A 13221-nucleotide genomic window follows, 5' to 3' on the forward strand; every position below is an offset into this window, starting at 1 on the left:
AGCGCACGCCCCGATAACGTAATTGTGTGAGGATATTGTAGCGGAGTGACGAGTGTAATTGTATCATGGTTTATGGAGAAAAACAATTTAAAAGGGACATTCGACGTGCTGTCAAATCAGTCATATTTAAACTTGCGCAATGACGTCGGCATGCGGTCGCGGAGGAAAATGTAAGTTTTGAGGGGAATTTTTAGCAGCATGGGCGATAATTAGAGGTATCAATGTTTTTTTATTTATGTCATCGCTAACACACACTGGGCGATTATTAGAATATGGGCGATAATTAGAATAAATACGGTATTTACTTGTATAAATTTATTATTTATTTATATAAAGGCCGGTCCGCGAAAATATTTCTGACACGTAACCGGTCCGTGGCGCAAAAAAGGTCGGGGACCACTGATCTATAGTATAAGCTACAAAACAAACTGACAGCTAATTAGTTTTCAAATCAGACGAATTTTCAAATATTTTAAAAAGAATTTTTTTAAAGTGAAGACAATTTGCAATTTCAGTAATGACATAAATTTGATGCGCAATTTGTCTTCGCGGGCCACAGAAAATGATGTGGCGGGCCGTGTCTGGCCCCCGGGCCTAGAGTTTAACACTTGCGCTCTATAGTGTAGAGCGCACGGAACATCCGCACACACAGCACAGAGCAGGCGATAAAAAGTGCAGTGGGACACCATGGGAAAAATATTTACCGTTTTTTCCCATGTATAATGCGCAAAATTTAGCTAATTTATTGTCCTAAAATCTGGGGTGCGCATGGGTACAATTTTTTTTTTTTTTGAAGAAGAAAATTTTTGAAATCACCTTTCTTCTTGTTTGTTGTCAATCGCGCATCGCATTCAGCCATCCTGCCCAACACCCTTAGTCAGTAAAATTCATAATTGACGACACATCGTTTGATGCGATGGTGCAATCCTTGATGGTGTGTTATTGTCAAATATTGTTTGTTTTTTAATCTCCATCGCAAACCGGATATCATACGGAGGCCGCCATTACAGATGCGCAGAACGGATGCGCAAGACACGTCAGCTATATAAAGAGCGAGAGTTCAGTTCTCTACCTAAATGCGTATTACAGGTAATATTTTATTTCACAACACTTTGCCTTGTTCCTTTCTTCTCTGCTGTTCACTTCAAACACGCTCCATACGAACACAATGCTCTCGTATCAGACGCTTGCTCGATCACCTGCTCGTTTGCTGTCACAATGTACCCTACACAAATCTGAAACATTTCTTCGCTATCGAGTTTGCTAGCGCATGCGCAGTGATACTGACCGGCAGAATAACATCCGGTTGTTCCCAAAGATGATCTTTTTTCTGAAATAATTTTACGTTTACGGACTTAAGAGTCAAAATTTGGGTGCGTATTATACATGGGTACAGGCTTTTTTCCAGCATCGACATGCCATTTTGAGGGTGCGTATTATACATGGGGGCGCATTATACATGGAAAAAACGGGAACAGGGTTGAAAAGAACGGCGGAGAAAGACGGAGAAATGAGAGTCACACGAAAGCTAAGGAAATATGACGAAGCGTACGTGGCGCTGCAGTGAGACCTGACCATAGGAAGAACCGGGAGTATTCCCGAAGCGCCGGCCTAAGATTGGCCTGCGTTTCTCTGTTTTTTTAAAAAATTATTATTATTATTATTTTTAAGTCTGCCTGTGCGGCGGCGCGCCTATCAGAGAGACAGGCCAAGCCACTTAGGCCACTCAGGCCAGGAGCATGTGAGGAGGGAAAAACGATTGGTTTTTCAGTGCTTCTCAATTATTTTCTGTGATGCCGCCCCCTAGGGAGAAAACATTTTGTGCCCCCCCCCATGCTTGTACCCTTATTTACATTAAAGAAAACAAAAAATACATAAAAAAGAAAGAAAGATCAACTTACAATAAAGAATAACTATTAATAACATTGTTTTTTCGTCTGTAACAACAGATTCAAAGTGCATCACTTTGTCTGAAATTTGAAAATAAATTATAATTATTTAAACTATAAACATTCTTGACGAACTGCCATTTTATGCTGAAAAAAATAAATAAAATAATAATAAACATGCATAATATTAAATTAAATAACAGCAATAAATAATATTCAATTCAAAGTACCGTATTTTCCGCCCCCTAAAAGGCGCACCTAAAAACCTAAAATTTTCTCAAAAGCCGACAGTGCGCCTTATAGTCCAGTGCGCCTTATATATGGATCAATTGATGAATTTGTTGATCCATACTGGTTGTACACAGTGCTCTGCCAAAATGTTTCAGTACGTTTTAGTACGACTAGTAAATTACAAGGTCGCATCGCTTCCCAACATTACGGTAACTGTAGTCAGGGGGCGTCACCGAATAGCTGTTGTACGCGCGAGGCTATTTCATTTCAAAATAGGCTGCTCCGTTAATGTTTCGAGTAAATTTACGGATTGATATGGAAGGGAAACATAGGTAAGCAGTACCAATGTGTTAGATCGAACTTTAGTCAGTTCCGATCATTTTATAGGAGATCGTTTGAGAAACGCGATTGTTTACACTTTGCTGAGGCTCATGGGAGATTTCGAGCTGAGGCTCGTGGGACTTTGCGGATGGCTAATGCTATAACGATAGCTGCTATACGTACCAGGCTATTTCATGTCAAAATAGGCTGCTCTGTTAATGTTTCGAGTAAATCTACGGATCGCTATGGAAGGGAAACATAGGTAAGTAGTACCAATGCGTTAGATCGAACTTTAGTCAGTTCCGATCATTTTATAGGAGATCGTTGGAGAAACGCGATTGTTTACACTTTGCTGAGGCTCATGGGAGATTGCGAGCTGAGGCTCGTGGGACTTTGCGGATGGCTAATGCTATAACGATAGCTGCTATACGTACCAGGCTATTTCATGTCAAAATAGGCTGCTCTGTTAATGTTTCGAGTAAATCTACGGATCGCTATGGAAGGGAAACATCGGTAAGTAGTACCAATGCGTTAGATCGAACTTTAGTCAGTTCCGATCATTTTATAGGAGATCGTTTGAGAAACGCGATTGTTTACACTTTGCTGAGGCTCATGGGAGATTGCGAGCTGAGGCTCGTGGGACTTTGCGGATGGCTAATGCTATAACGATAGCTGCTATACGTACCAGGCTATTTCATGTCAAAATAGGCTGCTCTGTTAATGTTTCGAGTAAATCTACGGATCGATATGGAAGGGAAACATAGGTAAGTAGTACCAATGCGTTAGATCGAACTTTAGTCAGTTCCGATCATTTTATAGGAGATCGTTTGAGAAACGCGATTGTTTACAGAGGGCTCGTTGGTTATTGGCTAGTGGATGCATACCGCAACCCTAGTCAACCTCAGTTTGTTGCAGTATAGCTTCTATTTTATGCGCCTTATAATCCGGTGCGCCTTATATATGGACAAAGTTTTAAAATGGGCCGTTCACTGAAGGTGCGCCTTATAAACCGGTGCGCCTTTTAGGGCGGAAAATACGGTAATCAGCAACATTAACCAGGGATGAGAATTTTCCGCGGATCCGTGTTTTTTTCCGTCGAAAGTATGATTTTCGTGATCCGTAGAGAATTTTTTTTTCCATATATGGGGGGGTGGTGGGGATATGGAAGCTAGCCGGGCAACGTTAGCCTTGGCGACTCGCGAGCATTCGCCCGCCCACCGCGACGGCATCTTTTGGCACATATCAAGGCAAAATTAGTTAAGCTGTGAGTACAGAAATCGGCTTGCGTCTGTAAACCTAATTTACTGGCAGCAATGATCCGACAACATCCGCCTTATTTTCGGCAGCATTTTGGCGCTACTTTCGTCACATCATTTCCACTTGTTAACTTAACTTACGCGGAGAACTAGTGTTTTTACACCGCCACAATGTAAATTTGAGATTGGGTTTTCATCACTTGTAGACGAGTTATTTAGTTAGATAGATCTAGGGCAGGCGTAAGCAAACTACGTTTAATCCGGCCCGCCAAATCAGAATAAATTGTATTATTATACATTGTTTTGGGTCATTTTCCCTTTAATGACTGGATGGATGGATGGATGGATGGATGGATGGATGGATGGATGGATGGATGGATGGATGGATGGATGGATGGATGGATGGATGGATGGTTGGATGGATGGACTGCATTTCCCCAGTAGATAGAGAAACGCCAGCCCGCGCGTTTACTCCCGGAAGCCGCTTCAGAAAGCGCGGTGCACACTCACAAGTGCGTGTGCGTACTCAGTAGTACGGACCCGGCGCACTCCTCGCTCTATTTCTATCAGTGCCGAATTTCGAGTGTGGGCTGTGACGTTAGCATTCTCAAAATTCGCGCACTGAGCTTTCAGATACAGTTTTACGCCAAAGCCACCCACAAACCTTCCCCTGGAATCCTTCCATCAAAATGAGTGGCCCAAGGAAAAGAAAGGTGGACACCGAGTGCTGAGTATTTAAAAAAAGACTTGACAACAAAATATGTTTTCGCTTAAGTCCGATCAATGCCGGTTTGTCTGATATGCCAAGTTTTTGATGCACCGCCTATTTTCGACTAATTCAAGATTCAAGAGTTTTTATTCGCCATGTTTGAGCGTGCCAAACAAGGAATTTGACTTCGGTACATCACAGCCTCTGTTCAGCATTTAGGTGACTAACAACACTCAGGACACGTGAAAAATGACAAATATTCTCAAACATCCCCTGATCTTAAACTCCCAGGAGGGCAAGGAATAACTCAAAACTCCAGCTAGGGGAAATGAGAAACCTTGAGAAGAGACCACAGATGGAAGGGTCCCTCTTCCAGGATGACCCGGCTGCAAACCTGGGTGAAGCTGGCCCCCCACCCCACGCAAAATTTAAGGAAAATAGTCTGTTTCGTTTGTGCTGGTTTGTGCAGCAAAAATTTTCGTTTGTGCTGCTATGTTTTTTTAGTTATGAAAGATTATTTTATAGGTCATCCAGAGTTCACCCAGCCCCCCCTCTGCTCAAAATGAACCCAAAATGGTACCGTTCGTTTGTGCTGGTTTGTGCCACAAAAACCTTCGTTTGTGCTGCTTCGGTTTCGTAGATATTACACATTTATTTTATAGCGATGACGTCACCCAGCCCCCCATTTTCCTCCAAATGGACCCAAAATGGTACCGTTCGTTTGTGCTTCGTTTGTGCTGGTTTGTGCATCAAAAATTTTCGTTTGTGCTGCTACGGTTTCGTAGATATTACACATTTATTTTATAGCGATGTCACCCAGCCCCCCATTTTCCTCCAAATGGACCCAAAATGGTACCGTTGGTTTGTGCTTCGTTTGTGCGGCAAAGATTTTCGTTTGTGCTGCTATGTTTTTTAGTTATGAAAGATTGTTTTATAGGTCATCCAGAGTTCACCCAGCCCCCCATCTGCTCCAAATGAACCCAAAATGATACCGTTCGTTTGTGCTTCGTTTGTGCTGCAAAACTTTTCGTTTGTGCTGCTTCGGTTTCGTAGATATTACACATTTATTTTCAAGATTCAAGATTCAAGAGTTTTTATTCGCCATGTTTGAGCGTGCCAAACAAGGAATTTGACTTCGGTAAAACACACCCTCTGTTCAACATATAGGTGACTAACAACACTCAGGACATGTGAATAATGGCAAAAACAGTGTAGACCAGGGGTGGGCAAACTACGGCCCGCGGGCCACATCCGGCCCACGGGACCGTTTAATCCGGCCCGCCAACCCTGAATTAATTGTATTATTAAACTTTTTTTTTTTGTCATTTTGCCTGCAATGACTGCGTTTCCCCAGTAGATGGGGAACCGCTCGCCTGCGCATTTACTACCGGAAGCCGTGTCAGAAAGCTCGGTGCACACTCACAAGTGCGTGTACGTACGTACTCAGTAGTACGGACATGGCGCACTCGCGCTCTATTTGTATCAGTCCCGAATTTAGAGCGTGGGCTGTGACGACAGCATTCTTGTAATTCGCTCGCTGAGCTTTCAGATACAGTTTGACGCTAAAGCCACCCACAAACCTTCCCCTGGAATCCTTCCATTAAAATGAGTGGCCCGAAGAAAAGAAGTGAGTGCCGAATGTTAAAAGAGTGGCCAATTTGGCTCGACGTACGCGACGTGACGTTCAGCCACATCAACCCGTCACAGATCGAGGTAAACGGATCTCTCCTAAGAGTTTGATGTGATCTCATAAGATAAACATTTTTCATTAATCTGACCTGCAGGCACTGAAGTGATGGAGACTGTTATTCATAATAATAGTGTCGTATTTTATGAGAATCACTGATAGCAGTTTTTTAGTGATTTTTTTTTTTTTAATGCTGTTAATAAATGCATTTGTTTTCAAAAAACTTGTTTGGAATATCCATGCTTTACTACCTACTGAAGGAATAGGGGCAAAAGACACAAAACCCGCCTAGCCACAATACCAGATACGCTCACATCTCTTTGGATAAAGTATACAAGCAGACAAGTATATTCATGGAATCAACCAATAAAGCAGACATAACTAGACATTCTTTGATGCAAGATAATAACAGAGGTTGCTACAACTTTATGATTCAATATGTATTTCTGTGCACTGCAAAATAAATGTATTTTGATATGTTGCTTACATAGCTTAATGACCCTTAAGGAACTGTGTAATGCATGCCTGATGTTTGTTCTCTAAATCATGGACACGGCCAGAGTCGTCTTGACCGTACAGTACTTGATTATATCTTGTGTTTTGATTAAACGTCATATGTCGCCTAATGCGAGACGCCAGCTTTTAGATTACTACTGAACGCTCTGCACAGAGGGAAATGTTTTGCCTAACAGAAAAGATATGGTGGAAAGCATGATTAAACTAAGAATATAATGATGTGAGCAAAGACATGAACTAACTTTGCATAGTCAGGGAACAGTAATAGATTAATGATGTTACAGCCAAAAAGCTCACATTAATTCGTACAAAATGACAAAAGTGAAAGAATGAGGTACGACAGCATATGTGCAAGAATGGAGGAGAATGTTTACAGGAAGGTCACTCGGAGATAAAAAACCAGCTGGTGCCAGAAGGAGACAGCCAAGGACTCGGCCAAAGATGATCACCAAGGCCGAAAGACGGGATGGAAGACCACAGCCCCCACACACACACCGAATCTTCCATAACCAGCACCCACTCCCATGGAATCAAACTCTCCTGCGAACTCGCCCCACCCCAACTACTCATCACCCATCAAACGCGCCCCACACCAACTGAATATAAGCTGACCAAAGAACCTTGAACGTTGCCTTTTCTGAATGGAGACTTTCTGCTCTTGAAGGGCCCAGCGCTGTATTGTACTTTCCTGAAAACAGAGCTTTCTTAACAAGAATTATGATTGAACTCAACCAACCTGTGTAAGTCTAATTTCTGCTTCAGTGTCTTTGCATTTTCCTAAATCTGAAGAAATTAAACGAGCACGCAGTGAGTGAATTGGATAACAGGTGATTGGCAATGGCTTTTGCCGTGAGGCGCAGATAGCGCTCCCTAAATTGTGGACCAAAATCCAACACTACTAAAGGCCAAAATCTTTTATGCAATGACCTTTACAGGTCGCTTATATTACTTCACACAAACACTACGTCCATCTGCTCCTGGTTCGGCCCTCCGGTCCAAATTTAGAACCCAGTTCGGCCCGCGAGTCAAAAAGTTTGCCCACCCCTGGTGTAGACAAATTCAAAAGGTGTGAAGAGCAGGATGTTATTGCACAGTAATGCCTCTGAGACTATGAGTGGTGTGAGTTCATCAGAGCAACAGCCTGGGGGAAGAAGCTGTCTCGGTGTCTGCTGGTTTTGGCGTACCGAGCTCTATAACGCCGTCCGGAGGGGAGTAGTTCAAACAGACTGCAACCTGGGTGAGAAGGGTCTGTAGAGATGTTCCTTGCACGTTTCCTGGTCCTGGACAGGTACAAGTCTTGGATAGATGGGAGGTTGATTCCAATGATTTTATAGCGATGACGTCACCCAGCCCCCCATTTTCCTCCAAATGGACCCAAAATGGTACCGTTCGTTTGTGCTGGTTTGTGCAGCAAATATTTTCGTTTGTGCTGCTACGGTTTCGTAGATATTACACATTTCATTTAAAGCGATGACGTCACTCAGCCCCCATTTAACTCCAAATGGACCCAAAACGGTACCGATTTTTTGTGCCGCAAAAAAATGTGTTTGCGCTCAGTGAATCATTCAATTTGTCATTTATTTAATATTAATTTATTTTCTAGAGATGTCAAATCCTTGCTCCATGAATCGTTAATTAACCATTTGTTTGTGCCATTGCAATTTTTCATTATTAAAATCATGCATCTTCATTAACCCCCTGTCATGTATTTTATTCTAACAATTTTTCACTTGACATCCTGATAACTCCTCAATTCTTACACATGTATTATCCAACTAATTACCATGCAAAGTGACCTCTGCAGGCTGGTAAGACATATCGCAACAGGGTGGCAAAAAACAAAGACGTGCAACTTTTTCAAGCAACAAATGCACAACTATCTCCGAAGATTTGAGAGGCCATACTTGAAAATGGTAACATAGCCACTCCAAGCGCTACTGTGTGGACAGATCTGAGTGACCAGTTGGAAAAGAAGATGTCTGCAAAGGCTCTGTACACCTTTGTAAAAACAAACAGAGACAATATCTGGTCAGCTCTGGGATTCAGTCATGATGAAACTGATCCTGAAACTAGCAGTGAAGCAAGCTCGGAATCAGGCCCTGAACGGTCATTTCAGCTTCATATTCCTTTTGACAAGTGGATGGAATTTATTCCGGAAAAGGCTGAATACAAAGATAAGAACTGTCGAACCCAAAAAAGAGAATATACAATTTTGAAGCCTGGCACCTGGACCCACATCATAAATGAACAAATCTGGAAAACAGTCAAAATTCCTTGCACATTTGTTTTAGAATAGAATAGAATAGATCTTTATCGTCATTGTCACATGTACAACGAAATTTAAAAAGTGCCAACCGATCCGCGCATGCGATAAAAAATATATAGAATAAATAGAATAAAAAGATTAAAAAAACAAGCTAAAAACCCACAGAAGAACATACACAGACATAATCATTTACGTTTAGCTGCATTCAATGTGACTACCGCTGTAAGGTAAAAACTGTTGGCGAATCTGCTAGTCCTCGACCTAATTAATCTGTAGCGTCTGCCTGATGGCAACAGTTCGAAAAGGGAGTGGCCAGGGTGGGAAGTGTCCTTCAGAATGTTCTGTGTTTTTTTGAGACAGCGGGTTCTGTGTAGGTCTTCCAGTGTGGGGAGAGGGCAGCCAATGATCTTCTGTGCTGTGTTGATGACCCCTTGGAGCTTTTTCCTCTGAGCAGCAGTGCAGCTGGAGTACCAAACACATATACAGTACGTTAAAGTGCTTTCTATGGAGCAGCGATAGAAGGACACCAGCAGTCTCCGTGTAATGCTGTGCCTCCTCAGCACCCTTAAAAAGTAGAGTCTCTGTTGGGCCTTTTTAAGCAGCTCAGAGGTGTTCACGCCCCAGGTGAAGTCCTCCCCGATGTGGACTCCCAGGTAGCGGAAGGAGGACACCCTCTTCACACAGACCCCGTCGATGATGAGTGGTGGAATGTCCGTTTTATTTTTCCTCCTAAAATCAATGACCAGTTCTTGGGTTTTAGCCGTGTTTAGGAGCAGATTGTTCTCTCCGCACCACTCCGATAGCTGGACCACTTCGTCCCTGTAGGCAGACTCATCCCCCTTTGAGATGAGCCCCACCACGGTTGTGTCATCCGCAAATTTCACGATGGTGTTGCTGCGGTGGGCGGGGGTGCATGCATGTGTGTAGAGCGTGTAAAGCAGTGGGCTCAGTACGCAGCCCTGTGGGGAGCCGGTACCAAGACTGAGAGGTGTGGATGTATGACGGCCCACTTTCACCCTCTGGCTGCGACCCGTCAGGAAGCTCTTAATCCACCTGCAAGTATTATGTGGAAGTCCCAGGCCCTCCAGTATGTCCACCAGTCTGTGGGGGAGGATGGTGTTAAAAGCAGAGCTAAAGTCCACGAAGAGCATCCGCACATAGCTCCCCAGCTGCTCCAGGTGGGACAGTGCAGCGTGGACGGCTGTAGCTACTGCGTCCTCTGTGGATCTATTTGCCCTGTAGGCAAACTGGTGGGGGTCAAAACCTCTGAACAGGAGTGCTGTGATGTGACCCCGTACCAGCTTTTCAAAGCACTTCATGACCACCGGGGTGAGTGCGACTGGCCGGTAGTCATTGAGGCTGGTGATGTGGCGTTTCTTGGGCAGGGGGACTATAGTGGAGGATTTTAAACAGGATGGGACGGTGGACTCGGTAAGGGACTGGTTGAAAATCTTTGTGAAGACTCCAGCCAGCTGATCTGCGCAGTCCTTCAGGACACGCCCAGTGACGCCGTCAGGACCCGCAGCCTTCCTCGGGTTGATGGTCCGCAGCGTGCGCCTCACCTTTTGAAAAGAGCCAAGGTCTATCCATTGGTCTCAAATAATTATATCGAAATCAGAGGATACTGCAAGGAGTGTCATGGCCTTCTCAACATTAATTGTGGCGGAGAGCCTGAAATTAACAGCCCAATAATATTGAACTGTTTCGTTAAGAACAGTGATGACTCCCTACACACTGGTAGCTCAAAGCGGTTACTATCTGGACAGTTGCGTGTGCAGGTAGCCAAGGAACTTTGTGAGGGCAGGACGGAACCACATGTATGCCGAGCATCACAGGCAAATAAACTGATGGACTTCGGAGACTCTGAGCCAAGCCACCTGCCAAATTTGGCCACCCTGCACAAGGCAAAGCAAGAGAAAAATGATTTGGCATTAGGTGACAAAAATCCAATTTTCTCATTGCAGATGTTGAAATACAGTGCACCTCACAGTGACAGCATCAATGACATTGGACTTGACAAGTTTTTCTGTCACTATTGGAGTCAAACACAAATGCATGTGTACATCCATCCCGACCGTCGAAAACCGAGGCCTGTCGGTGCTTCAACTTAATGTCGAGGGCCTTACCACCGCCAAACTCGAAGATCTTCGGCACCTGGCCGACTCCAATGGGGCCGCGGTCCTGCTCCTACAAGAGACGCACTGCACGACCAACAACATCCTCAAAATCCCTGGGTTTCATCTCACCGGGTCCATCAATACCAAGCAACACGGTGTGGCAACCTTCGTCCGCACTGGAATAAGCTGGGCAGCCTGTAGCCAATCCCCACCAGGCTCCAACATCGAGTGGCTGGTTACTAAAATCCAGGAAACCTCAGTCATCAACGTCTACAAGCCCCCACCATCGGAGCTAACCACTACGTCACTCCCATCTGTAACTGCACCCGCAATCTATGCAGGCGATTTCAACTGCCAGCACACAGACTGGGGGTACAACCATTCAACTCCTAGCGGAGTGGTGCTGTGCGAATGGGCCTCCAACACTGCTACTGTACGACCCCAAGGAACTCCCAACCTTCTTCTCTGCACGCTGGAACACCACCACCAACCCGGACCTGGCCTTCGCCATCTGCCGCAGCAACGACCCAAGACCGGAGAGGCGTGTTCTTGACAGGTTCCCCAGCTCACACCACCAACCTTCCATCATCAAAGTTCCATCACTGGTGGAACCGGTGCCAGGGAAGCCTGTGAAGAGATGGAACTTCCGAAAAGCCAACTGGGAGTCGTATACTGAGGAGACGGAAAGGAGGTCTGCCGGCCTGCCAGACCCAGAGTCCACAGATGTGGAAGCAGCCCACTGCCAGGTCCTCCTGCGTGCGGCAAAGAAGACCATCCCACGTGGGTACAACAGGAACTACATCCCAGGCTGGGATGGGGAGTGTAGCCGCCTCCTGAGGGAACACCAGAGAGCCAGTTCCAGAGAAGAGGAGGACGCAACGGCAGCAGCACTGCTCGAAAAGCTGGACGCCACCCGCAAGGCGAGATGGACAGAAGTCGTTGAATCAATCGATTTCACCCATTCCAGCCGCAAGGCGTGGCAGACCATCAACCGGCTCACAGGCAGAAATACACCAGCCCACAGATGCCCAGTCACTGCAGACTCCATTGCCTCCCAACTCCTGAAGAATGGCCGCTGTACAATTTGGCCCGCAAGTCAAAAAGTTTGCCCACCCCTGATCTAGGGCCTACTCAGCAAAGGTTTTCGCCAGCATGAGGATTGTGCCAGGGAAATAGACAAGCCCAATGGGATCAAGAACTGCTTCAGATGGGCATGGCTCGAGAGCAGCGTCATTGTACAACTCGGAACACAGTCCGTAACCACGTGCCTGACGGAACATATGCGTAAAGTAGATGTCCCGGGGAAGGTTTTGTGCATTTTCTGTCAAGATGTGATCAGCTATGGAGGTCGCGGCGCTAGGAACATTAAGGAGCACATCGAAACAAAAAAACACAGAGGTACTTTTTTACTTTTACAAGCATGTGGGCTTAGAAAGTAACATGATGTTACATGTAAGCTAATGTTACGCTATTGTCATGATATTGTCAAAGAATAAATCTTCAATGATATATATACAGTAATCCCTCGCTACATCGCGGTTTGTTTATCTGAATATTGGCAACAATCATTCCACTTTGTGAACGCTACTTCAATCAGCAAACACTGTTAGCATCATATAAAGTAGCGTACCAAATTGCTCAGTGCAAAAAAACAAACAAAAAAAACACCATTGCAGAAGAGCTGATACTGCCTGCAGCCGTGGGCATGGCCTCCGGCATGCTGCTTCATTTTGATGGGGGGGAAAAAAAAAAAACCAGCACAAATTGTTTTATTAATTTTTGTTTTGTAGGTTAGAATGTTTTATATATTGTGCTCCTGAGTTAATGATGCTGATTATTTTGAATTGAATATTATTTATTGCTGTTATTTAATTTAATATTATTTATGTTTATGATTATTCTATTGTATTTTTTTGGCATAAAATGGCAGTTGGTCAAGAATGTTTATAGTTTAAATAAATATACAGTGGAGCCTCGGTTTTCGAACGTCCCGGTTCTCGAACAAATTGGTATTCGAACAAAAAATTCTAGATTGTTTTCGGATGTCGGACGAAATTCGGTTGTCGAACCTCGCGAGATGAGTCGAGAGGACCCGCATGCCAACTGATTCCGTTCGTTATTACATTCTCGTTACTCTGAGGATTGCATCAACTCTAATAATGCCTCCAAAGGAAGCAAGTGGAAGCAGTAAAGCCATCCTAAAACACAAAGACGCTCCTAAAGCAATGC

The 13221-nt window shown here is 44.5% G+C and overlaps 1 protein-coding gene across 3 annotated transcripts in view; it reads right to left on the bottom strand.

Moving 5' to 3' along the window:
* LOC119134884 (kinesin-like protein KIF20B) overlaps positions 1 to 13221 on the bottom strand; it is a 30729-nt gene that overhangs the window by 15956 nt on the left and 1552 nt on the right. The gene's annotated exons all lie outside the window — the stretch shown is intronic.

This window comes from Syngnathus acus, chromosome 15 (genome assembly GCF_901709675.1).
Source record: "Syngnathus acus chromosome 15, fSynAcu1.2, whole genome shotgun sequence".
NCBI lineage: Eukaryota > Metazoa > Chordata > Actinopteri > Syngnathiformes > Syngnathidae > Syngnathus > Syngnathus acus.